The sequence below is a fragment of the Myodes glareolus genome, chromosome 16, assembly GCF_982192425.1.
Source record: "Myodes glareolus chromosome 16, mMyoGla1.1, whole genome shotgun sequence".
NCBI lineage: Eukaryota > Metazoa > Chordata > Mammalia > Rodentia > Cricetidae > Myodes > Myodes glareolus.
Genome location: NC_142041.1, coordinates 7,919,936 through 7,947,624, shown reverse-complemented (window position 1 = coordinate 7,947,624; position 27,689 = coordinate 7,919,936). Strand labels below are relative to the sequence as shown.

Genomic DNA, 27,689 nt, shown 5'->3' with positions numbered 1-27,689 from the left:
TGGAGTGCTGTGTCTGAATCTGAAATGTCCCCCATAAGCTCATGCGTTTGCACATGTGCGGATGTGTTTTGGAAGGTTAGCGAAGTGATTGAAGGTGGAAGCCGGCTGGAGGAAGTGTGCCACTGCAGCAAGGGCCTTGAGGTTTGAAAGCCTGGGTCTATTTCCCATGCCCTCAGCACTTTTTTGTAGACAGGGTTTGTGAAACTTATTTAACTTTCCTAACTTTTTCTTCCTCACTCATCAAACAAGAAGAGCCACGTCTTCCTTGCAGGCTTTCTGAGGGGGCTGAAAATGTGCAGGCGACTTGCATAGCCCAGCACCTATGGATGAAAAAGCTGGATGCTCTTCTTATTTGAGGCAGGGAAGTCAGGGTTGTAACTGCAACTGAGACTCATATAGGAACTAATGCTGAGCGTGCCCAACCAGGGCCAGGCTTTAAAGCCAGGTCTGTGGAATGATCCAGAGCTGTTTTCAACTTGCTCCCACAAAGGTTTTCATTGACAAGTTGCTGTGGGCAATCTTACCTCAGTGATTCTTGAGGAAATTAACAAATTGACTATTTGACAGGCATACCATTAAGCCACAGAAACCATCGAATATGGCAGAATTGAGCTGAGCATATTTACTTTTCTCCTCTTGGTGGAGTTACGATTGTTATGAAGAGATCAATCTGGATGATGCTGCCTCAACTACCCGGTCCAGCCAAGCAGCCATTTGCAAACTGCAGCAATCATTTGTGTTAAAAGGACTGAGACATTTGGTACAGTTCAGCCTGTTAACCAGAACCCAACTCTTTGAGTGCTCAAAAAACCAAGTGTTGGAGTTCACTTCCAAAGGAAGAGGCACATCTAAAAGCTAACAAACCAAGGCTGGATTTAAGGGAGATAAGCGAGAAGCTAAAGAATCAGACTCCCAGTGAAGAAGAAAGCAAAGCCGAGAGTGACTCATTCACAGGTGACCAGAGTGACCCATTCACAAATGACCAGAGTGACCCATTCACAAGTGACCAGAGTGACCCATTCACGGGTGACCAGAGTGACCCATTCACGGGTGACCAGAGTGATCCATTCGCGGGTGACCAGAGTGACCCATTCACGGGTGACCAGAGTGACCCATTCACGGGTGACCAGTGTGACCCATTCACGGGTGATCAGAGTGAACCATTCATGGGTGACCAGAGTGACCCATTCACCCATTCACAGGTGACTAGAGTGACCCATTCACGGGTGACCAGAATGACCAATTCACAGGTGACCAGAGTGAACCATTCACGGGTGACTTTCAGAACTCAGTCAGATTTAGTCAGAGTTCAGCTCAGACTTCTTTGCTAAGAACATACTGCAAGTTTGGTTTGTAAAGCTAAGGCGATGTGGGTTGAAGTCTATGGTTTCTATTTATTACTTTTGAGACACTGGTCAGACCATTTTAGTCAACTAAGCCTCAGTGAGATTATCTTTACGTTGGAGACAGCAGTCATAAATAAGTTACTTAAGCTTACAGGTGTAAAGAATAGGATGGCAAGGGCTACAGGTTGGCATAAAATTTTACTTATGCTCAGTGCATCATTTCTATGATTCTCCTATACAGCCTGTGACATATGATAGCGATATCATACTGCCTGCAGTGTTCCCCACTGCTCAAAATGGGACACAGAGAAAAATGGGTAGAAATGTCTATTTGAAGGAATTTATTTATTACTTGTAGAGATGGTTTCAGTGTATACATATGACAAAATTCATTATTTCATATCTTAAATAAGCATAGTTTTGTATATCAGTATACATGAATAAAGCCATTGCAAACTGTAATACACATAAGAAATACACATGTAATACACATGTTTACCTGGAGAATGCCTCAGATAGCTTACTCATAACAGTCTCTTAGCAATGGAAATTAATGCTTAAGACACATCACATCTCAAATAATTTCACTAAATTATCTTAAGCATTAATTTATAAAAACAAAACAATTGATTTTTCTAGTTTTTTTTTTAAGTGTTTTTCGTTTTACATACCAACCACAGTTCCCCCTTCCTCCTCTCCTCTCATTCTCCTCCTTATCTTCTCCCACCCCAGCCTCCCATCTGCTCCTCAGAAAAGGTAAGGCCTTTCATGGGGAGTTAACAAAGTCTAGCATATCAAGTTAAGGTGGGATCAAGCCTCTGTCGTCCTGTATTGAGGCCAAGCAAGGTTATCTCTCCATAGAGAATTGGCTCCTAGAAGCCAGTTCATGCACTAGGGATGAACTCTGGTCCCAGTGCCAGTGGTCACACAGACTTCCCAAACCACAGAACTGTCACCAACATCCAGAGGGCCTAGTTTGATTCTATGCAGGTTCCCCAACTTTCAGTCTGGAGTTGGTGAGTTTCCACTAGTTGGGTGTCAGCTCTCTCTGTGTGGATTTCCCCATCGTGATCTTGACGCCTTTGCTCAATCCCTCCTCCCTCTCTTCAACTGGATGCTGGGAGCCTGGCACAGTGCTTAGCTGTGGGTCTCTGCCTCTGTTTCTATCAGTTACTGGATGAAGGGTCTATGATGACAATTAGGGAGGTCAACAACCTAATAACAGGGGAAGGGCAATTCAGAGACCTCTCCACTGTTGCTTGGAGTCTTAGCTGGGGTCATCCTTGTGAATCTCTGGGAGTTTCTCTGGCACCAGATTTCTCCTTAACCCCATAATGGTTCCCTCTATCAAGATATATCTTTCCTTGCTCTCCCTTGATGGGGAATCTCAGCCAATCACATTCGGCCTAAGGTGTGGCCATTCAGGCTATAAAAGATCGAAGTGCCTGGCCCCCTGCCCCTTTGGTTTTTCCGGCTCCATTGGTGTTCTTGGGATCCCGGCTCTTGTAAGTTTTCACTTTTTTATTAAAAGCTAAATCTTTTTTATAGTATTGGTCTGTTTATTCTATCGATCGACCACGCTACACTCCCTCTCTGTCCCTCCCCCAATGCAGCCATCCCATTCCCTCACATTCTCCTGTTCCCTCCTCTTCATCCTTTTCCCCTCCCCAATTTACCCAGGAGATATTATCTATTTCCCCTTCCCAGGGGCATGCATTCATGTCTCTTACGGTCCTCCTTGTTACCTAGCTTCTCAGGGATTGTGGACAGTTGCCTGGTTAATTTTTTTTAACACTTAATATCCACTTATGAATGAGTACATACTGTGTGTGTCTTTCTGGGTCTGGGTTACCTTACTCAGAATGATTTTTTCCCCTAGTTCCATCAATTTTCCTGCAAATTTCTAGATGTCACTGTTTTTTACAGCTCAGCAAGACTCCATTGCTTAAATATATTACATTGCCTTTATCCATTCTTTATTTGAGGGCATCTAGGCTGTTTTCAGGTTCTGGCTATCACTAATAAAACTTCTATAAGCATAGTTGAGCAAATGATGTTGTGGTGTGATTGAGCATCTTGTGGGTATATGGTCAATATTGATATTGCTGGGTCTTGAGGTAGGTTGATAGTAATAAAAACAGCATGGTGTTGGCATAAAGACAGTAAGATTGAACAATGGATTCAAACCAAAGACCCAGAAGAAAATCCACACACCTGTGGACAAAGAAGCCAAAATTATACAATGGATAAAAAAACATCTTCAACAAACTATGCTGGTATAACTGGATGTCAGCATGTAGGAGAATACAAATAGATCCATATCTATTTCCATACACAAAAGTCAAGTACAAGTGGATCAAAGACCTCAATATAAATCCAGTTACACTGAACCTGACAGAAGAGAAAATGGGAAGTAGCCTGAACAAAGTGGCCCAGGAGACAACTTCATAAATATAGGACAAGAAGCATGGATACTGAGAGCAACAATTAATAAATGGTGCCTCCTAACACTGAGAATCTTCTGTAAGGCAAAGAACACAGTCAATATGATAAAACAGCAGCCTACAGAATGGGAAAATATCTTCACCAGCCTCACATCTAACAGAGGGCTGATCTCCAAAATACATAAAGTACTCAAGAAACTAGACATCAAACTACCAAATAATCCAATTAAAGAACAATGTACAGATCTAAACAGAATTCTAAACAGAAGAATCTCAAATGACCAAAGGAATTTAAGGAACTGCTCAGCATCCTTAGCCATTTGGGAAATGCAAATCAAAATGACTCTGAGATACCATCTTACACCTGTCAGAAAAACTAAGATCAAAAACACTGATTGATGTAGGAGGGTCATCTGTCTATGTGTTATTTTCATTGGTTAATAAAGAAACTGCCTTGGTTTATGGTAGGACAGTAGCTTAGATAGGCGGGGTAGACAGAACAGGATCCTGGGAGAAAGAAGCAGAGTCAGGCAGATGCCATTAAGCTCCGGCCCAAGATGGACGTAGGTCAGACATGCTGAATCTTTCCATGTAAGCTATCACCTCATGGTGCTACACAGATTATTAGAAATGTGTTAATCAGTTGTGAGAATTAGCCAATAAGAAGTTGAAGATAATGGGCCAGGCAGTGTTTAAATGAATACAATTTGTGTATTGTTATTTTGGGTGTAAAGCTAGCTGTGCGGGAACAGGGTGGGACAAAAAGCAGGCCTACTTGCCTCCTCACTACAACTGATGACAGTTCCTTCTGGAGAGGTGCAGAGTCAGGGGAACCCCCCTTTCACTGCTTGTGAGAGTGCAATCTTACATAGGCACTTTGGAAATCAGTATGGTGGTTTCTCAGAAAACTGGGAATCAATCTACCTCAAGACCCAGCAATTCCACTCTTGGGCATATATTCCAAGGATGCACACCCTTACTACAAGGGCATTTATCCAACAATGTTTATAACAGCATTACTTGTATAGCCAGAACCTGAATTTTTCTAGTTTTCCATTGGTTAATATTAACTGTGCAAAATGAGGGTGTCATCCTTTGGATCTGAAATGCCCCCTAAAAGTTCTCATGTTTGAACACTTTATCTTCAGATGGTGATCCTGTTTTGAAAAGTTGTGTAAGGTAGAGCCTTGCAAGAGAAAGGGAGCCGTTGAGGACAGCTCTTGAGGTTGGATAGCCTGGACCCACGCACTTTCTACCTACTTGGAGCATCCCGACCGCAGATGCAGTGTGGCTAAGTGCCTCATGTCTATGCAGCGATGCCTTTTCCATTATAGTGGACTCCATCCTCCAACCCGTAGGCTAAAATAAACCCTTTCTCCCTTAAGTTATTCTTCGTCAGATATTTGGTTACTGTCATGATAAAAGGAGCTAATACAAAAGTATTTCATTACGACACCTTCACACATGAATGTAATGTTCTTCAATCATGTTTTAAACTCACATTATCCTGCCTTTTCGGCTTCTCCTTTCCTTGAACACCATCCCTCTTCCTGATGGTGCCTCTTTTATTTTTAGGCTATATTTTTCTTATCCTAGTGTTCTAGTTTGCTTCTTTTGCTGTTACACAACACCATAACTCCCACCCTTCTCCCAAAAAAGTCATCATGGAGGACAGTCAGAGCAGGCTTTCCAGGCAGGAACTGATCCTGAGACCATGAGAAATATTGCTTGCTGTCTTGCTGTTCAAGGTTTGTTCAGCTGTCTTTCCTATGTCAGGGCCACCAGCACGGGAGTGGCACTGCCCAAGGTAGGCTGGGCCTTTCTACATCAACTGTTAATCCAGAAAATGCCCAAGGTTTGTCTACTGGCCGATATGGTGGGGACATTTTCTCACTTGACATTTCCTCTCCCCAGATGACTCTCATTTGTATCAACCAACTATCCCAAATGGTTTCTACATATAAGAAAAGTCAAGAGACAATGATCTCTTTTGAGTCTGGTTTATTTTGGCTTAATCATTATTAAGAGCTTCACAAATGCTAAGCAAGCACATTACCTCAAAGCTGTATTCTTATCCCCGTTTTTACTATTTACTTTAAGACAGGGTATCACAAAATTGCTCAGGATACACCTTAACTCACTCAGCGGTCCAGACTTCGTGATTCTCCTCCCTCTGCCCTCTGAATAGCTTGTAGGCCCATCTTGCATTGTCTGTGGTGTGTATGTGTGTGTGTGTGTGTGTGTGTGAGAGAGAGAGAGAGAGAGAAAGAGAGAGAGAGAGAGAAAGACAGAGACAGACAGACAGACAGAGACACGGGCAGAGAGACAGAGAGAAAGAAAAAGGGAGGGAGAGAGAGGGAGAGAGGGAGAGATTTTCTTTCTTTCTTTTTTTTTATTATTTTATATCCTGACTGCAGTTTCCCCTCCTTTCTCTCCTCTCAGTCCCTCTGCCCAACACCCCCATGTTCCCACTCCCTCAATTCACTCCTCTTCTGTTTCTGTTTAGGAAAGGGCAGGTCTCCCATGAGTATCAGCAGACCATGGCATATCAAGTTGCAGGGAGACTAAGCACCTCCCATGTATTAAGGTTGGGCAAAGCGACCCAGTATGAGGCATAGGGTCCCAAAAGCAAGTAAAAGATTCAGAAACAGCCTGTTTCCACCATTAGGAATCCCACAAAAAGACCAAACTATACAACTGTCACATATATGCAGAGGGCCTATGTCAGTCCTACGCAGGCTCCCTGGTTGTCGATTCAGTCTCCGATGTCATATTTTCTTTATCCATTCACACGCTGGTGGGAAGCTACAATAATTCCAGAACTTGGTGATTGTGAATAATGCCACCATAAAGACAGAGGTGCAGATGTATCTATTGTATGATTGAATTCTTGCAGTTATACACCCTGGAGTGCTACAGCTGCTATATTTTGCTTTCAAGGCACCTCTATAGGTTTCTATAGTGGTTATATTAATTTGAATCTCCAACAACAACATGTAAGCATGCATTCCTTTCTCCCTGTTTCCTCACAAGCATTTCTAGATTTTTGCTTTCATGATGATGATAGCCATCCTGAGTGTGGTGAGATGAATTGTTTTCTTTGATGTTGGGGATCAAACCCAGGGTCTTGTACATAGTGGTTACACATACCTTTATACCATAGAATAAAGATTTTTCAAAAGACAATAACTAATAATAATAATTTATATAAAAATCTACCAAAACAGTTCAGCTATATGGTGAAACCAGAAGGCACGTAAAAAAGACATAACATAATGGCAGGGTCCTATAGAGAATCAGGTGTTTTTTATTAAGCCTGAGTGAAGGAGCATACTTGGAACATCTTACAAAAGTTTTCCCTATGATTTAGTTTATCATTGGGCTATATTTAAAAACTTCTATCTGGTGTGTCAAGTGACTTTTCTACAGTTCCAGTGAGCTTAGACTTCTTGGTAGCAGCCTGGTTACAATATCTTCTTCTTGTCAGTAGAACGCTCATTCTAAAGAAGCACACATGTAGAGTCTGTAGTAGTTGCTAGCTGCTGTAGCGAATGACAGAAAACTTTGTGGCTTATAACAACACAGCAGTAACACAGCTATCTCACCATTCTTGTGGTCAGAAGTCGGAAATGGGGTTCACCCAGCTAAGCTCACAGCATTGGCACTGCTGGGTCCCTCCCAGGGGCTCCTGGAGAGATGGTGTGTCTCCTTGTCCTTTCCGGCTGCTGGAAGCTGCCTATGGCACATGATGGTGCCCCATCTTCCACTGTCAAAGCCAGTCCACTTACATAATTCAGGATAATTTCCACCTCAAAGTCAACTGACTGGTGAGTGCCATTCTCATTGTCATAGCCAGCAGAGTCGTCGTTATAGGAATCAGGGTGTGGACACCACCACATCATTGTGTTGAGTCGTGGGGACACTATCTTGCCTATCACTCACCCCTTAGAAGCATAACACAGGTGCGAGAAAACCTGATTGATGAAGTTATTAATCGTCTCCCTTTTGTTCTGAGGAAACTGTGGCTTGGTATGAGAAGGACATTTGAATATCTTACCTGACATTTCAGAACAGTAGACTACAGAAGTGTGTACCCAGAGAGCAAAAGTTGTTTGTTAGCACATATGAGGACCCATGTGCGGTAGCGTGCAAGCACAGATGCCTGCATGTAAGAGGCAACTAAGAGATCGCATTTGTTTTTTGGATTTTGTAGTCATAGATCATTGCATGTCCCTTTCGTGGCCTGGGCATTCTGGGTACCAAAGGGTCTCTGATCACTTTTGCCACATAAGTCAACAAATTAACCTTAATTGGAATGGTGTTTCCTCGGACGCGGGCAGCAAAGGTTGACAGTTCACCTTGAGAGAAATCTAACCCAACTTGACTTCAGCATAAAAGGGAAGCTTTCAGCCTCAGAAAATGACCACATGGGGCTGCAGTGTCAAATGAATGAATAATCATGGCCCGGCTCTGTTTCTTCATGACTTTCTTTCTGCTCTCTGCCAGGTAACAGCTCTCAGGGTGACAAAAGTGCAGCATTTCAGTCCTTCGGTAGCCTCCCAGCACCTTCTGTCCCTTCAGGTTCAGCCTAAGGCGCTTAGCACGCATCGTGTAAGTCACCTGCCTACGTCTGGAACAGCAGCGATGGCCAGGAGAGGGGCTGATGCCACTAGACCAGAAGCTGTGGTGTCAGCTCTGGGGTAAGGACCTGAAGAAGGCAATAGCACAAATGAAAGTCCTGCAGGGTGAGTGGGTCCTGTGTCCTCCGAGAGCACACATCCACTAGAGACAGAAAGCAAATAGTTGGTATTAAAGAGAAGGCATGGAGCCTGCAAGATAGCTCAGAAGGCAAAGACACATTCCTTCTTTAAGAAAAAAAGATTCGTCTTATTTTATGTATAGTTTGAATGAGAATGGCCCCCAAAGGCTCATCTGTTTGAGTGTTTGGCCCTCAGTTGGTGGAGCTGTTTAGGAAAAGATTAGGAGGTATGGCCTTGTTGGAGAGGTGTGTTACTGGGGGTGGGCTTCCAATCTCTCTCTCTCTCTCTCTCTCTCTCTCTCTCTCTCTCTCTCTCTCTCTCTCTCTCTCTGCTCTCTCTCTGCTACTGCTCTATGGCATGCCTGCCTGCCTGTTCCCCATTATGGTGGTGACAGGCTCACCCTTTGAAACTGTAAACAAGCCCCCAATGAGACGCTTTCTTTTCTAAGTTGCCTTGGTCACTGTGTCTCTTCACAGCAAGAAAAAAAAATGTAACAAAGACAATGTATGTGAACTTTTAGTTTGTGTGTGTGACTGTGTACCACATGCATGGCTTGTTCCCATGGAGGTTAGGAGAGAACCTTGGATCCACTCGTGCTACAATAACAGACAATTGTGAGCAGCCGTGTGAGTCCTGGGAATCAAATGTGAGATTTCCTCAAGAGCAAGTGCTCCTAGTCACGGAGCCATCTCCCCAGCTTCAAGGTTATTTTCTTCCCAAGCCTGATGACTGAGTTAGATCTCCGCTGACTTCATAAGGTTTCCCGCTGACTTTCACCGAAGACCATGAACAAATGTGTGTATATACACATTCACTACACACACACACACACACACACACACACACACACAGAGAGAGAGAGAGAGAGAGGGAGAGAGAGAAAGTAATAAGTGAATGTAATTTAAAAATTCAAAACTTTAAGGTGTTAGTTGAATATGTTGAATATGTTCAGTTTAATTTCTTTGACTGAATCTTCAAAACACAAAAAACACAGGCTTCCGTGCTGCCCAAATAATTGTGAAATAGATACTCATAAGCTTCACAGAACTGTGCCGTCTAAATGAGAGTTATTATTATGCTCTTCTGTGGAGGATTAAGTTGAAAAACTTGGCTTCCCAGCAATATCTCCTGGATTTAGGGAGAGACCGGGGCCTTCTGCATCACATTCAGGCAGACAGATTAGCGGTAAAATATTCACAAACACAGGGCTGCTTCAGAGTGAGTACAAATCTCTAATCTGCACAATCTCCCATTCAGCCCTTCCTTTCCATTTCAAAAATAACGCTCCCAGTTTATAAACAACTTTCCTCCCAAAGGCTTTGCCCTCTGGGCGTTAAGGGATGAGAAAGGTGTGCTAATGGACATTTGAAGTGCTCCACACCAGCAGACGCACCCAACCCAGCTGGTTCGGGGTTATCGGTGGAATCTTTTAAAAATGACTTTCCAAACATACTTAACAACCAGAGAATCAGTGTGAAGGAAGGAAAGCTAAAGTCCCGATATTTCAGATGCAGCCTTCAACGGTTGATGGTGCACACATCACGGATCAATTTCTGGCTCCTAGACATTTTCCTCCTTTTGCTTCCAGACACACATTACAATAAAAATATCATGACTGTTGTCAATGTTGTTCATAATTACTTTTGTATATAACCCCATGCCGTGCACAGAAGGCAACATTTCATAGGCTTTCTCCCTGTTTTCTTTTCTTTTTATATTTTCATTTTATTTGCATTGGTGTTTTGTCTGTGTGAGGGTGTGAGATCTTGGAGTTACAAACAGTTGTTAGCTGCCATGTGGATGCTGGGAATTGAACCAGGGTCCTCTGGAAGGGCAGTCAGTGCTCTTAACCGCTGAGTCATCTCTCCAGTCCCTCTCTGTGTTCTTTTACATTCTTCCTCTTCTTATTCCAAGCTGATCTGGAGCCTTACAGTGATAGTATATTTGACTTATTTAGGGCTGGATGCTCAACTATCACTTATTTTCAGTACCTTGACTCATCGTATGTGTCTACAATGGGAAGCTTCTCTGATTAAACCTAAGAGTCAAAGTTGCCTATGGATACAACCATATTTAAAAGATGGCTTGGCACCATGAGAATTCAGCTAAGTGGTTCTCAGCCTTCCCAAGACTGCAATCTTTTTTTTTTTTTTTAAAAATCGAAGAATTCATTACCTAGGACTCACAGACCAAGGTTGCACACTGGTTTTCCATTTCAGAAGTCATACTGTAAATTCCCAGTTCTCTAGTTCCATTTAGCAAAGACACTATAGAAAATAAATCGTTGCATTTTGTTAAAAGGAAGACAACAAGTTAGCTCTTCCTAAGAGTCTTTCTTTCTTCCTTTCTTTGGTATCTTAAATGTCGATGATTACAAACACTTCAGGTTTCTCTTCATTGTAGACCTGCATTGCCGAGTACATTATTGCTTTGACTTCTGAGGGTGCTTGGACAGTGAAAATTCTTCTCCCCACCCAATTGACCGTAACTTGAAATTTTTTTGATCAATATTGAGTACTTTCACTTCCCGGGGTATGAAGTATTCATCAGCACTGAACTTGTAAAGCCACTCATCCAAAAAGTGAAACAGCAGAGACTGCAAGTCATCTCCTTGTGTTTCTACTTCTACTGTTTGGAGGGGTTCCACAGTGCCAGTATCTGTCATGTAACCAAACATGGCCATGGCACACTGTTCAAATGCCTCCTCCAGGGTATCTCCCCATGCGTGTAACTGGACATCAGCCGTATGATCCAAATATTCGTACTTTCGATTGACCGGAGGATACTTGTCCTTGATCGCCTTCTGTTCCTCCGTCAAATTGTAATCTCTTACATCTTCCTCTTCTTGAGCCATGATTGCAAGACTTCGGGCAAGACTGCAATCTTTAATATATAGTTTCTCATGTTGTAGTGACCCCAAACCACAAAATTATTTTCATTGTGACTTCATAACTGTCATCCTGCTACTGTTATGAATTGTAATATCTGTGAATAAGTCATAAATATCTGTGTTTTCCAATGATCTGAAGTGACCCCTGTGAAAGTGTTGTTCGACTTCTAAAGGGGTTGTGACCCACAGGTTGAGAACTGCTGATTTAGCTAAACAATCATAACAATTTATACCTATAGCCTCAGACTTCCTCATCCAGGGGCGTTGGCTGGGTTTACAGTATTATTTGTGAAATTCCTTCTGTGAAACAGGTCTTCGTTCCAGTAGGAAAATGGTTAGTTATTCCCAGAACAGTTATGTCCCTCTTGCACTCGTGGGTATAGCCTGCCTGTCAGGCTGATACTGTAGGTTGTGGGGTTCACAGCTAGATAAAATTGCTAATATCTTTTCTCCTTCAATAGCCTGTGTAGCAGCTCCCAGGCCTACAAAAGCCAGCTAGCAGGCAGCTTACTTCCAGCTCAATTCCAGTCTGATTTCTCTACATATCATTACCCTGCATGTGGTGTCTTCAGCAATAGGGACTGAGGAACTGGTGGGCTGTGAAGAGAGTGACCAGAGCCTGGTGGGGGATTCTGCACCTTTCCCGACCAAGGGTCCAAAAGAAGATATTTTATACTTGGCACTGGAGCTTTTGTTTATTATTGGTTGTCATTTTTTGAAAAGAAAAAAATGTGCAGGTGTTCTTCCATTTGGATGCATGCACATCTTTCCATTTCTGATGCTAACCGTTGTTGTTGCTCATTCATAACCGATTAGTGTTGTAAAACCAAGCTATTCTATCAGACACTCTGTGTCTAAGTGTACCCTGCCCACAAATGCACAGGGTACCCATACATGTATCATCTACACATAAAAAATTTAAAGTACAGTCTTCAGAGATAAGTTTATATCATGAAAACTAGAAGTCAAAGAGAAATCCAAAAGAATCTAATAACACAGAAAACAGAGAAACTGCCAGAAAATACTTTTGGGAGATCAACTGAATGGCAGATAAAGTAATTTCTTGGAGGAAAAAAACCCACAAAAAGTAATAAAAAATGATGACACTTAGGCTTACCATTCAACTAATTATAAGACCTGAGGAAAATAATAGGGAAGAATCAAAGGAAGGAAATTACCTAAAAAGATACCTTCTATCCAAACATTAAAGTTAAGAACTGGGAGGACCCATTGAGAATCAAGTGCAATGAATAAAATAGACCCACAAGATGAAATCTCAAGATCTCTCAGCATACCAACACTCAAAGGAAGAGCCCCTAAATCAACTATACCAAAACCTGAACAAGCTCAGCTTTGGGTGCCTCGGCGTTAAGTACTGAAAGACAATGTATGGACTTCTGTTTCTAACAAGGTAGCAAGATAGAATTAGGCTTACTTTCCTGCCCAAGTTTAAAAAAATAACCAACCAACAACAAACCAGACAAATTGTATAAAGCAATATTTTCCAGACATTGGTGCCAGGCAACTAAGGACCATGATGGGAATGGGAGATGGACAAGGTTATCTCAGCTCAATGTTTTGATAAGGATTTCAGGTCATGGAAGTGAACTTAAGATTAAGAAACAAGATCAGAGAGACCAGGGAACTAGAGTTCACAGAGCAGGGGACGGGAGAGGACAGAGTGGTATAGAGAAAATCCAGAAGATCTGTAAGAAGAAAATCTTTACATATTCAACAGCGTTCCAATCAACATTCTCTCAGAGCTGGGAGGGAATCACATAAGATAAAGGAGACAGTGCTTTGGACTCACAGACACCTGGGGAAGCATCTTTCTCTGCCATCCAGGCTGGGAGAACTCATTTGGGCAGAGCATTCAGAAGGCTCTCTATGCATTAGTGGAAAATAGTTATCCTTTAAGCAAATGCCACTCTGTTCTCATTTATCAAACATTAGAAGAAAAACACCCAGAGCCGGACAGATGGCTCAGCAGAGTAGAGCACATATTGTTCTTGAAGAAAATCCACACTGGGGTCTCCCATGCATAACTCCAGCTTCAGGGGATCCAACACCCTTTTATAACTTCTGCAAAGTACTGTGCTCATGTCCACAAAATCACATACAAATACGTTCCTACACACATCGTTAAAATAAAAATAAAACCCTAAAAATATAATTACCCCCCACATCTATGTCTGCAGCACCCTGCACATGCCTGCTCCCATCTAAAAGCAATTCCCGAAGGGACTGCACACTTAAAAGTCACTTCCAGGATGAAACTTAGGAATATTTATGGGAATGTGAAAATATCAAGCACCAAAAAGAATGGAAGGGGTTATGTAGGATTGCGGGGAAGGGGGAAGTCATCAGTTCTCTTACACAGATGTGAATCCTGTGAATTATAATAAAAGCCAGCAGGACAAGATAAACTTCTGGACACAATAGAGGTATAAGTGTTACAGAGGTAACTAACAGCTTTCTGATTGGATTTAAAGTCTGCTGCACAAGAGAAGTCACAGGCCTGGTACTATAACACCTGGCCAAGAATTTACAATTATGTTGGCTCACGGGCTGCAGGAGTGAACCTTCTACCCTTGTTTCACTAAATGGGCATAGTATCAAGGTACCCTTAAATTCCGTATCTCTATACCCATCGATAAGTGCAACTCTTAGATGTTATCAGAGGGGTTTCTTTGTGCACTGGATGGTGGTTAACACAGAAACTCATAAATGATCAAAGTACAGAGAATAAGAGTTAGTGGAGTTTTCAGCCCCAAATGGGGCATGAATTTCCCAACCTCTCCCCAAGGATTAGGAAGCACTGAAGTAGAGGCAGAAAAATTTAAGAGCTAGAGGTTGGGGAAGACCATGGCAAGACTGTATCTTCTGGATGTGACAGGAACTCACAGCCGCTGTGGTGGCCGGACAAGGCCTGTACAAGATCAAGCCGGTCAACATCCTAGCAGGGAGTAGGGGAGGGGCTCATGAACCTCTGCCCTTCTCTGAGAAGCTGCTGGTGGAAGTTGATGGATTGTGGGGAAGGGAGAGTGAGGACCTGGGAGGTTGACAATGCTGCAGTGGGCAGCTACAAATTAGCACAGACTGAACTTGGTGGACCACTAAAAACCAAAACAACAGCAAAAGGACAAGAAGCTGAGAGAGGGTGTGGAGGTCGGTGCTGGACCTGAGAGACCTAGGGACTAAGTAGAGTGTGTTATATGAGCAAAACAGATCCTATGACATCAAAATTAATAAAAAGGAAGAGTAGAGCAGAGAATTTGCATTATAAGCACTTATTTTTAACAAAAATAAATCCATAGCACCTACTATTCTCTACGGCTACAAAATAAGAAAGATTAGTTAATTCTTCAGAGTTGGATCACTGGCATCTAAGCTGCAGCAGGTAAAACTGAATGCATATACAATCTTGACATATTTCTACAGCATTTAAACAAGTTCCTTATCTAGTAATGTCGGGTTTTAGGCTAATGACACTCACAATTAGCTTAAAAGGATAATAATTTTGTAAGTAATCCAAATAACATTTTAATAGATATCGAAAAATCAAATTTTTGCAGAAGATTCATGATGAGTAAAATACCAGAATGTTAAATAAAGAGAGGATCAATACTGCTTATTTTGAAAATCTTTTCTTTTCTTTTTTTTCTTTTTCCATTCAAATATTTACACTTCCTTCCATCCTCCCAATCCCCTCCCACTCCACCACACCCCTTTCTCCCTCTCCCTCCCTGCTTGAGAGAGGGCAGGGAACTCTGCCCTGTGGGAAGTCCAAGGTCCTCCCCCCTACATCCAGGCCTAGGGAGCTATGCATCCATTCCTGCTTCAGGTTCGAATACTTCTCAGGATAGTATTAACCTCTGTCTTAGTTTCTAATACTACTCAGGATAGTATTAGCCTTGTCTTAGGTTCTATCTAATACTGCTCAGGATAGTATTAACCTACAATTATTATTAAGTGCTCCACCCACTGGACGACTAAGGATCACGGGTGCTCTCAGATCTCACCATACTGAGTCAAGCTTAACTTATCACAAGGGACAGGTTGTATAAACGTGAATTGTCTAAAATAAACTCTGAAGTACATTATTACCTACTAAATCATCCATTCTGATCAACGGTAAATGGTTTCTGGTGCCTTCTAGCAAAGCCATCAATCCTCCATTTTTTTAAATGCCCTTAGCAAAATGAATAACCCTTCTGGATACACACTCTTTGCAGGGGACCAGTGTCTACTGTTATCAGCCGTCACCACGTTCACCCCACTCTTCCCAATGAAAGGGAAATTTGTCCAAATTCCATCGCTAATATTCTCCCGCTCTGTGCTCACAGCTTTGACTACAAGAACGAATGGGCATTTTCTGTCTAGGAGAGTGTGTACTGTGAGAATGTGAATAAGGGACTCCTGGGTTTTGAAAGAGAGTAGAAAGCGTTGGGGTCATTTAGTTGTTACTAGGAGACTCTACCTCTGGATAGGTGCACTTTCCTTGAAAGCTTGTTTTCTCAAGGTCTCCCCCATTTTTTGGTTGTTTTTTATTCAAGAAAGGGCCTCATTGTGTCGCTTTGGCTATCTTGGAACTCACTGTGTAAACAGTCCTGGCTGTCCAGGAACACGCTTTGTAGACCAGGCTGACCTCAAACTCTCAAAGTTTTGTCTGCCTCTACCCTCACTGTGCTGGGATTAAAGACGTTTGCCACCATTGCCAGGCAGGACCTGGATGTTTTAAAGGTACATTCAAGATAAACATTTCCCTCTAAACTCCTTCACTTTAACCTTTTGTTCCTAGTTTATAACGGTCCCAGCAGATATCCAGACAACTGCAGTTGGCTTCAAAACTGCCTACAACTTGCCATCCCCAGGTGGTCCCACAGAATCTGTATCCCAGATAGCTCCAAAGTGGCCTGCATCCCCTAGCCCCAGGTGGTCCCACAGAACCTGAGCACTGAGCAAAACAGATGCCCTCCAACCCATTCTTTGATCAAAATTCCAGCCTTCCCATATCCCAACAATGACACCCCAAATTCAGCAAGAAGTAGTTATAGAAGAGATTACTTCACTCCTTATCATCAACAAAAGGCTGGAATATTAGGTCTCAAACCTAGGACAAGTCTCACTGAGTACCTATGGTTCCTTCCGCACTTCTCACCCTGCCCCCACCCTTAGCCTCTCCCTCCCAGGGTTTGGGCTTCTGATTCCCTTCCCCATCCCCATCTACTCCTCTTCCACCATTTCTCTTTAGGTACAGGCAGGACTTCCACGGATATCAACCGTCTGTGGTGTATCAAACTGCAGCGAGACTAGGTACCTCCTCTTCTATCGACGCTGGATGAGGCAATCCAGTAGAAGGAAAGGGTCCCCAAGGCAGGTTACACAGTCAGAAACAGCCCCTGCTCTCACTGTTAGGAGTCTCATATGAAAAACAAGTTACACAACTCTAACATATATGCAGGGGGCCTAGGTCGGTCCCATGTGGGCTCCCTGGTTGTAGGTTCAGTCTCTGTGAGCCCCTAAGAGCCCAAGTTGGTTGGTTCTGTGCATTTTCTTGAGGTACCCTTGACACCAGTAGTCTAACAATCCCCACTTCTCACTTTGGTGGAATTCCTCGAGTTTTGCCTAATGTTTGGCTGTAGGTCTCTGCATCTGTTTCCATCAGGTGCTGGAGGAAGCATTTCTGATGGCAGTTGAATTGGGCCTCAATCTGCGAGTATAGGAGACTATCACTAGGAATCATTTCACTGGCGTTTTTTTCCTTTTTGTCATTTGTGTTTAGTTCTACCCTAGTTCTCAGGGTATCCCACCTTTGGGTCCTGACTCCCAGTGGTGAACTGCCTCTCATGCATGGGTCTTGAACTGTGCCAGAATCCGGTCACTCCCACAGTTTCTGTGCCATCTTTACCCCAGCACATCTTATGGGGTCAAAGGGTTTGTGGCTGGGTTGGCGGCCCAGTCCCTCCCCCTGGAAGTGTTGCCTGGTTACAGGAGGTGGCTGGTTCAGGCTCTGCATCCCGTATTGCTAGGAGTCTCAGCTAAGTCACCTTCACAGTTGTAACATGATGGGGCCGGCTTGTTGGGGTTTCCGTCAACCCCAAGGAAAATCAACCACACAGAGATCTCTATAAGTTATAAAGCTGATTGGCCCATCAGGTCAGGCTCCTTATTAGTCCTTGTAACTTACATTAATCCATTATCGTTATCTATGTTAGCACATGGCTGCTCCGTACCTTTCTCAGCTGGGCAAGTTACATGTTGTCTTTTCGGTGGTCTGCAGAGGAGTGCCAGAGGAACCTCCCTGCTTCCCAGAATTCTCCTGTCCTCATTACATCACCTCTACTTCCTGTCTGGTTTTCCCGCCTATACTTCCTGCCTGGCCAATCAGCATTTTATTAAAATACATGATTGACAGAATACAGATAAGTCTCCTGCACCAACAGATTAATGGGAGTTTCCATTGCTCTAGGTTTCTAGCTCATCCTAGAGATGCCCCTGATTCCAGCTGCTACCCCAGTACTCTTTCGCTCCATCTTCCCCACACTAGATCCCTCCTGTTCCCACCTCCATCCCTCTTATGAGGACCCTTCCCCCTTCTACTGGAAATGCTAGTTCTATTTCTCCTTTACAGGGAGACCCATGCATCCAATCCACAACCCTTGGGCCCTCTTTCTTAGCGTCTTTGGGTCTGTACATTGTCTCTTTCATAGTTTCCACTTATCTGTGCATACACACCATGTGTGTCTTTCTGGGTTACTCACCTCACTCAGGATGATCTTTTCTAGTTCCATCCATTTGCCAGAAAATTTCCCATGTCATTGTTTTTAAACAACTGAGAATATTTCATTATGTAAAGGTATCACATTTTCTTTATCCATTCTTTGGTTGAGGGACATATAGGTTGTTTCCAGTTTCTGGTTATTATTTATTTAGCTGCTATAAACTCAGTTGTGCAAATGTCCTTGTGGTGTAACTGAGCATCCTTTGAGTATATGCCCAGAAGTGCTATATCTAGGTTTTAAGGTAGGTTGATTCCCAATTTTCTGAGCAATCACCACATTGATTTCCAAAGTGGCTGCACAAGTTTGCACTCCCACTGGCAATGGAGGAGTGTTCCTGTTGGGGACTGTGGACCCCCAGACCCTGAATTTCCTATGACCCCCTTGCCTGCCAGAGTAAACAACTTGTTTTCCTATGCTTGCAGCTGCTCGGAGCGCACAACTTGTTTTGCAGCTGCTCTGAGCACGAGACTCTCAGGAGTTCCTGATGTCCAGGGAGTGGTTTCTGGTGGGCTTGCAGCTGAGAGTTAGGGTGTGGCTATTAGTCAAGGAGACCCTATGTAAGCTGCTCTGGAACACAATAAAGGGAGTTCTTGGCATTACTCAACTCTCTGTCTCTCTGTCTCTGTCTCTCTGTCTCTGCCTCTCTGTCTCTGTCTCTCTGTCTCTCTGTCTCTCTGTCTCTCTGTCTCTGTCTCTCTGTCTCTGTCTCTCTGTCTGTGTGTGTGTGTGTGTGTGAGTGTGTCTGTGTGTGTTTCAGTCTCCAGCCCCTTGCCTCACTCGTAAACCTTACCGTAGTGTGTAGAGTGTAGAGCAGGCATTGTGCTACGTTCCCTTGCTCCACATCCTCACTCGTATGGGCTGTCACTTGTGGTTTTTATCTTAGCTGTCTGACATGTATAAGATGGAATCTCAGTGTCTTTGATTTGCATTTCCCTGAAGACTAAGGATATTGAATATTTCCTTAAGTGATTCTCAGCCATTTGAAATTCCTCTGTTTAAGAACTTCCTTTTTAGTTCTGTATCCCATTTTTAATTCTGGATTATTTGGTTTGTTGATGTCTTGAATTCTTTGTATATTTTGGATATTAGTCCTCTGTCAGATGTGGGTTTGGTAAAGATCTTTTCCCATTTTGTGGGTTGCTGTTTTGTCCTTTAGATGCTATCCTTTTGCCTTCTCAGTTTCATGATGTGCCATTTATTAATTATCAACCTTAGTACCTGTGCTATTGGCGTTTTATTCAGGAAATTGTCTGCTATGCTAACTTGTTTCAAGGCTATTTCTCACTTTCTCTTTTATCAGGTTCAGTGTACTGGTTTTATGTTGAGGTCTTTGATCCACTTGGACTTGAGTTTTGTGTAGGGTGATAAATGTGAATCTATTTGCATTCTTCTACATGTAGACATCCAGTTATACCAGCAGCATTTGTTGAAGATGCTTTCTTTTTTCCATTGTATAATTTTTATTTCTTTGTCCATAGATATGTAGATCTACTTCTGGGTCTTTGAAGTGACTCCATTGATCAACCTGACTGTTTTTATGCCAGGGTCATGCTGTTTTTATTTCTATCGCTCTGTAGTACAGCTTGAAGTCAGGGATTGTGAGAACTCCAGAAGTTCTTTGACTATACAGGATTGTTTTATCTATCCTGAGTTTTTTTGTTTTCTATATGAAATTGAATGTTGTTCTTTCAAGGTCTATGTAGAATTAAGATGGAATTTTAATAAGAATTGCATTGAGTCTGTAGATTGCTTTTGGTAAGATGGCCATTTTTACTGTTAATCTTACTGATCTGATCCATGAGCATGGGAGATCTTTCTATCTTCTGATATTCTTTCCAATGTAGTTCTTCAAAGGCTTAAAGTTCTAGTTATATAGGTATTTCACTTGTTCGGTTAGAGTTACCCCAAGATATTTTATCTTATTTGTAACTATTGTGACAGGTATTGTTTTTCTGATTTCTTTCTCAGCCCATTTATTGTTTGTATATAGGAAGGCTACTGATCTTTTTTTTTTTTTTAAGTAATTTTGTATCCAGCCATTTTACTGAAGGTGTTTTTCAGTTGTAGGAGGTCCCTGGTAGAATTCTTTTGGCTCACTGATGTATACTATCATACTATCTGTGAATAATGATACTTTTGACTTCTTCCGTTCCAATTTTTATTCCCTTGATCTCCTTAAGTTGTTTTATTCCTCTAGCTAGAGCTTCAAGTGCTACATTGACTAGATGTGGAAAGAGTGGACAGCCTTGTCTTGTCCCTTATGTCAATGGAATGCTCTAAGTTTCTCTCCATTTAATCTGATGTTGGCTATTGGCTTGCTGTTAACTGCCTTTATTATGTTTAGGTTTGTCCCTGGTAACCCCGATCTCTCCCAGACTTTTATCATGAAAGAGTGTTTAATTTTGTCAAAACCTTTTTAAGTATCTAATGAGATGATCATGCATTTTTTTCCTTTTAGTTTGCTTATATGGTGGATTACATTGACAGATTTTCATATGCTGAACAACTTTCTATCTCTAGGATGAAACCTACTTGATCATGGTAAATGATCTTTTAAATGTGTTGTTGGGTTTGGTTTGCAAGTATTTTAGTTTCTATGTTCTTGATGGAAATTGATCTATAATTTTATTTGTTGAGTCTTTCTGTGGTTTGGGTATTAGGGTGACTGTGGACTCAAAAGATGAATTTGGCAATGTTTCTTTTGTTTATATTTTATGGAATATTTTGAGAAATATTGGTATTAGCTCTTCTTTGAAGGTCTGGTATAATTCTGCACTAAAACCATCTGTCTCTGAGATACTTTTGGTTAGGAGGTTTTTAATGATTGCTTCTATTTCCTTTGGGGTTATGAGTCTATTTAAATTGTTTAGCCGATTTTGATTCAACTTTGGTAAGTGGTATCTACAAAGAAAATTGTCCATTTTTATTTTAGATTTTCCAATTTTGTGGAGTACAAGTGTTTGACTTATGACCTAATGATTCTTTGAATTTTCTTGGTGTTCGTTGTTGTGTCCACCATTTCATTTCTGATTTTGTTAATTTGGATATTCTCTTTCTGCCTTTTAGTTAGTTCGAATAAGGGTTTGTCCATTTTGTTGATTTTCTCAAAGAACCAACTCTTTGTTTTATTGATTCTTTGTGTTATTTTCTTTGCTTCATTTCAGCCCTCAGTTTGATTATTTCCTGCCATCTACTCCTCTTGAGTGTTTTTGCTTCTTTTTAAATAAAGTTTTCAGGTGTGCTGTTAAGTCACTAGTGTGGGATTTTTCCAAATTCTTTATGAAGGCAGTTAGTGCTATGAATTTTTCTCTTAGCACTGCTTTCATTTTATTCCATAAATTTTGGTATGTTGTGCATTCATTTTCATTGAGTTATAGGAAGCATTTTAATTTCTTTCTTTATTTCTTCCTTGACCCGGTGGTAATTCTGTGGAGAGTTGTTTAGTTTCAATGAGTTTGTAGGCTTCCTGTTGTTTCTGTTGTTGAAATTCAACTTTAATCCATGGTGATCTGATAGGACACAGGGGGTTATTTCAATTTTCTTGTATATGTTGACACTTGCTTTATTACCCAGTATTTGGTCAGTTTTGGAAGGTTGTATGAGGTGTGAGAAGAAGGTATATTCTTTCGTATTTAGGTAAAAGGTTCTGTGGATAACTGCTAAGTTCATTTGAGACATAACAGTTGTTAATTTCATTATTTCTCTGTTTAGTTTTTATCTGGAAGACCTATCCATTGGCAAGAGTGGGATGTTGAAGTCTCTCAATATTAATGTATGTTATTTGATGTTTGACTTAAACTTTAGTAATATTTCTTTCTTTTGGGCGGGGAGGGGGGTTCATGACAGGGTTTCTCTGTGGCTTTGGAGTCTGTCCTGGAACTAGCTCTTGTAGACCAGGCTGGCCTTGAACTAACAGAGATCTGCCTGCCTCTGCCTCCAGAGTGTTGAGATTAAAGGTGTGTGTCACCACTGCTTGGCTTTCTTCTTTTACAGATGTGGGTGCCCTTGATTTCGGGCATAAATATTCAGAATTGAGACGCCTTTCTTGTGGATTTTTCCTTTACTGAATTCAAAATGTCCTTCTTCATATCTTTTGACAAATTTTGGCTTGAAGTCTATTTTGTTAGATTTTAGGGGAGTTATACCAATTTGCCTCTTAGGTCCATTTGATTGGAAAACTTTTTTCCAAACTCTTTATTCTGGGGTAATGTCTATCTTTGATGTTGAGGTATATTTCTTATTTCTCATATGTAGCAGAAGGATGTATCCTATTTTTGTATGCATTCTGTTAACCTGTATCTTTTTATTGGCAAATTGAGTCCATTAATATTGGGAGATATTAACGACCACTGATTGTTAATTTCTGATTTTTGTTGTTGTTGGCTGTTTGTGTTTCTATATGTGTGTTTATCCCTTCTTTGAATTTTGTTGGTGTGAGATTATCTATTGCCTGTATTTACATGGGTGTGCTAGTTTCCTTTGGTTGGAGTTTTCCTTCTCGTACCTTCTATCAGACTTGGTTTGTGGATAGATCTTGTTTAAATTTGACTTTGTCGTGAAATATCTTGTTTTCTCCATCAATGTGATTGAAGGTTTTGCTGTGTATAGTAGTGTGGGCTGGAATTCATGGTCTCTTAGACTGTAGGACATCTGTCCAGGCCCTTCTAGCTTTTGTAGTCTCCACTGAGAAGTCAGATATAGTTCCAATAGGTCTGCCTTTATATGCTACTTGGCCTTTTTCCTTTGCAGCTTTTAATATTAATTCTTTGTTCTGTATGTTTAGTGTTTTGATACGGAACTTTTTTCTGGTTCAGTATGAGCATAAATATGTAAAAGGCAGTTTGAAAACACATCCATATAGAAAAATGACAATAGTAGGTTCCTGCTAAGGCCCACATCCTCCCAGATATGGGCTTTTGACCAGATTTATAGTACCAGGAACTAATTTACTCTTGTGAGGAAAGCCTCAAATCTAATCAGAAAATGGTAACTCCCTTAACAGTTGTGCCGCTATTACTCTAGTGGTCATGTCTTTCCTATCAGGAGCGTACTATAGCAGAAAAGGTTTATTGCTGAGCCAGACTGTTGGTGACTTTCTTCCCACAGAAGCCTGCATAGCACCTTCTGACACTGTGAAAGAAAGCCAGCTTGGAAGAAGCTTCTAGTAGAGTTTCAATTTACTTTCTCTGTATTCCATAGCCAAAGTGTATGGTGTCTTCAGCAACAAAGTTTTACCGCTTAGTTCTGGTGGGCAACCAAGAGCAATGGTGTGGCCTGTGTTGTTTGAGAGGTCTTTAAGACCTCCCTGGCTGTCAGTTCGTATGAAGGTATTTCACAACTAGCACCGGGATTTTCATTTAATAATCAATGAGTTCTGGGAACAACATTATCTACCCATGCACGATACCTCTGCTCAACTCCTTTTTTTTTAAATTGTATTTTTAAAGTCACAAACTAGTGATCTTCTCTTGGTTATTTTCCCTCTCAGTTTAGCGTACTGTATAAAACAGGTAGAATCACTTTTCTTAGTACCTTTGTGTAATTCTTCTATCTATTAGGCTAGACACTACATTCACAGATGCCTTCAGCAAGATTCACCACCAACACACACACTTTCAGTCACCTATTCCTTGTCAATCACTGGGTTAGAGAGTGCAGCCATAAAGATAAAAGACAAGTTGTTTTCAAAATTAAATTATTGTAATATGTGGCACTAAGTGCCATGATGGATATGTGCAAACAGTCAGCAGGGAGCATGGGAAACTCTGTTCTGAGTAGAAAAATGGAGTCATGGAATGCTGGAACAAAGACTTAACAAATGAGTAGGTACCAGCCAAACAAACACAGTGGAAATAGGAACAAGCAAACCCAAATGTTAGGTTAGGCAGAGTGGACACTGTTACAATAATGGACAGTATCTCTAATGGCAGGCAAGAGAATTCATATTGGGAACTATGTAGGAAAGACGTTCTCACGACAAAGTTCTCACAGCATACAATATTATTTAAAAAGAACTTTCAGTTAAAAAAAAGAGCACATAAGATCTTTCACTCAAAACAAGTTGTCTAGACTTTTTAAAATTTTTTTTTAAAGATGGAAGCATTGAGATCAGAAAAAGTAAGAGACTTGCTTGACAGCAAATAGCAAATCAATGGCTAAGGGACTGAAGTCATGGGTATCGCTCAACTTGATGTTATGAAATAGGCGCACCTTATTATAAACAACAGAAATAATCTTACTTTTGTGGTACTTGTTGGGGGCAAGCTTAGAACCTTGGACACATTAGACAAGTTAATATTGATGAGCCATACATACCATTAGTTCATAAATACATTTTCTTTAATTAAAAAAAAATCTCTTGGAATGCAAACCTCTTCGAGCCTAAGTGATTATCCAACTATCATTTGAAGCTTCAACATGATTCCTAAACTCTCCAGTGATTTCATACTCCAACACCTGTTTGAATTGGTTCTGCATGGAAGAGGCTCTTTGGCTTCTGTTTGGAGGTCTACATCCAGCCAAGTGAAAGCATTCTTCTAGAGGCTCCCCAGGAAACAGAACATTTGTTGGTTCTACATCATTTTAGAGTTTGTTCCATTACTTTTTTCCCTTTGGTCTTGGAGAACACTGAGAACTTATGAGACTAATTTAGGTCAGATATGCTAAAAGTCAAAAGTGATGTTTTCTTTTGCAGGAAAAATCCCGGGGGCAGAGAATGCAGGAAATTGCATGTCTCTGTGATGGAAAACAAATGAAACCCTTCATAGCAGAAATGCCCATCTCTGATCATCAAACATGTCCATCACAACATGCCAATGCAGATGCGTTATACAGGCAACGGCCAGCTGAGCATCCCAAGCCATATTCCCTTCATCTCCTGTCCTCCAGTGTTCTCTGCAGCAATTCTCAGAGATACACACAGAGCATAAGACACAGGGGATACTTTTGAAACATAGTATGAGCACACGTGTGACTCTTAAAGATAAGTGATTAGGTTAGAACAGATAAGCCTATAGAAGGAGACCAGTCTCTTGAAGCTTTTAGTTGTGTTTCTATTGTTGACTAAAACTCTCCGATATGTTATCTTATTAACATATGCTTATCCTCCTGAGGTCAACCCTGCTCTATTGTCAAAGACAGATATGCTCCAATGGGTAACAAGAAGATCTGAGAATGTTGTTTAGAGAAGGAAGCCCTGGTTGATTCTTGAAGTATTTCCTACACGTGTGCAGACTGTCCTCTGATGAAGGTTTAAGAGGCTCTCAACAGGCGATGGCAAACCAAGGCTTGGAAAGGAATTTCAAAACGCTGCTCGTTCCCTCTGAGCCTGTGTCAGCTGTGACTTGTTATGGTTTGGCTACACAATGTCCTTTGAAGGCTTAGTCCCTAATGCAATATCCCGAGGTCGGGTCTGGGGAGGAATGATGGGTCGTGGGGGCTCTGGCCTGATCAATGAGCTAATCCACCAATGTGTTCAGAACTGGATGGATAAGGGAGACGATGGACAGGGTGGGAGACGGAACCGAAAGGAAGAAGTCACTGGTGGCGTGGTTAAGAAGAGTTATTTTTGACTCTGGCTTCTCCTAGCATTTGGCTCTCTCTGCCCCCGTGAAATGAGCCATTTTGTCCCACCGTACGCTGCCCGCTATAATGTCCTGTTGCACGCCCAGAGCCAGCAGCGATGGAGCCAAGTGACCTGAGACTAAGTAAACTTTTCCTCACTTACCATGACCAGACCTGACTGCCACACTTCTGAATCAGATTATGCTGATTCATGATCCGCTGAGAAAAATGTCCTGTTTTGTTATGGCCCTGAACCAAAGTATTTTGGGTGTTTTGGGGCCTGTGTAGAGGCATGCACGGTGTTGTACTGAGGCAGGGATAACAAAAGTAACGCCTAAAGTGCTGGTTCTCTCTGGGGTGCATTTTATCACACAGAGATGTTTGGTGGTTGGGTGAGAAACTTTCAGTTGCAACAACTGGTGGCAGGTGAGATGCTTTGTCCTTTAGTGGCTGTAGCTGGGGTCCTGTGGAGCTGACAGACGGGAGGAGGCCACTGGAAGGGGGAGGACACTCATCCTGCCCCACACAGGACAACACAGTAATAAGGACAGCCGAAGATCAAGGTTCAAAATGCCAAGAATAAGGAAATTAGTCATACAAATAGGAGGAATCTCAGAACATCATTGGTATCCAGTGGCTCAGGTCCTCCAAGCTCCTTTCAGAGCTGTGAGGTCTAGTTTTTGTTGTTGTTGTTGTTTCTTACAATTTTATTCTTCTTTTTCATTTTACATACCAATCATAGTTTCCCCTCCTTTCCTTCATCCCTCCCCCACAATCCCCAACCCACCCTCCATCCACTCCTCAGAAAGGGTAAAGCTTCTCACTGGGAGTCAACCAAGCCTTGGTCCTACTTCAACTGTGTGCTCTAGGATTTTATGGTTACCAGGGCAAGCAATGCTTCCTTACTCCAGTCTTAGGTAACAGATTTCTACTGCTCCTCATTCTGCAAAGTGCCCTGCAACCTCCCCATTCCCCAAGCCGTTAAACCAAGTATTTATTCAACGTGTACCACTATTACAAACTAAACTATGTGCAAAGAAGACAAACAACAGTTTGAGCCGGTGCTCCTTAGAAGAAGAAGATTAAAATCTCAGCAGGATGTGCACCTGGGCATCGTCCTCCCCAGATTCCTGTCTTTAAAGGAACCTGATGCTTTGGGAGCATGTAACTCCACTGACGGCTGTGACTGTGTGGACCTAAGTCTTATGGTTTAGTCCCAGAGCCCAGAAACCATTCTTGGCATGAGAATCCAAATACCTGGGGCATCAAACATTTGTAGTGTTCTTAATCCTATCAGTCACAGGATCAAAACATTGCTTGGCATTAACTGTGTAAGATTCTCAAACTATGTCTTCCCTTGCTTTTCCCTATCTTTTCTTTCCCCTCCCTCCCCTTCCATTTTCCTTCCCTTCTCCTCCCTTTTCCTTCCCTTCCTTCCTGCTCTCCTGGGGATTGACCCCACGGTCTTGTTATAAAAAGCATGCCCTATACCACTGAACTACATCCTTAGCCTTGCTTCCTCTTGGATTTTTATATCTCAACTATGTTTAGTTCATTTTATTTTCCTTGGTAGGCTGAAAATCAATTGATTCCTTAAAGAAAATTGATTTAAAGGCAAATATTCCTGGATTTAAAAATATTTCTTTATTTATGTATTAATTTATTTTTGCTTTGATTTTTGATTTTCCAGACAGGACTTCTCAGTGTAGCCCTGGCTGTTCTGGAACTCACTCCGTAGACCTGGCTGTTGTCAGGCTCGGAGATCCGCCTGCTCCTGCCTCTTGAGGGCTAGGATTAAAGGTGTGCACCACCACCTCCCAGCTTTGCACCACTGCCTAGCATTTGCTTTAACTTTATGTGTGTGAGTGCATTGCTTCCATATGTGTAGAGGCACTGTGGGC

The 27,689-nt window shown here is 41.8% G+C and overlaps 1 pseudogene; it reads right to left on the bottom strand.

Annotated features, from left to right (window-relative positions):
- Positions 1-10,756: 10,756 nt before the first annotated feature.
- Positions 10,757-11,434, bottom strand: LOC148119525 (tRNA-splicing ligase-activating factor archease pseudogene; annotated as a pseudogene).
- Positions 11,435-27,689: the final 16,255 nt, after the last annotated feature.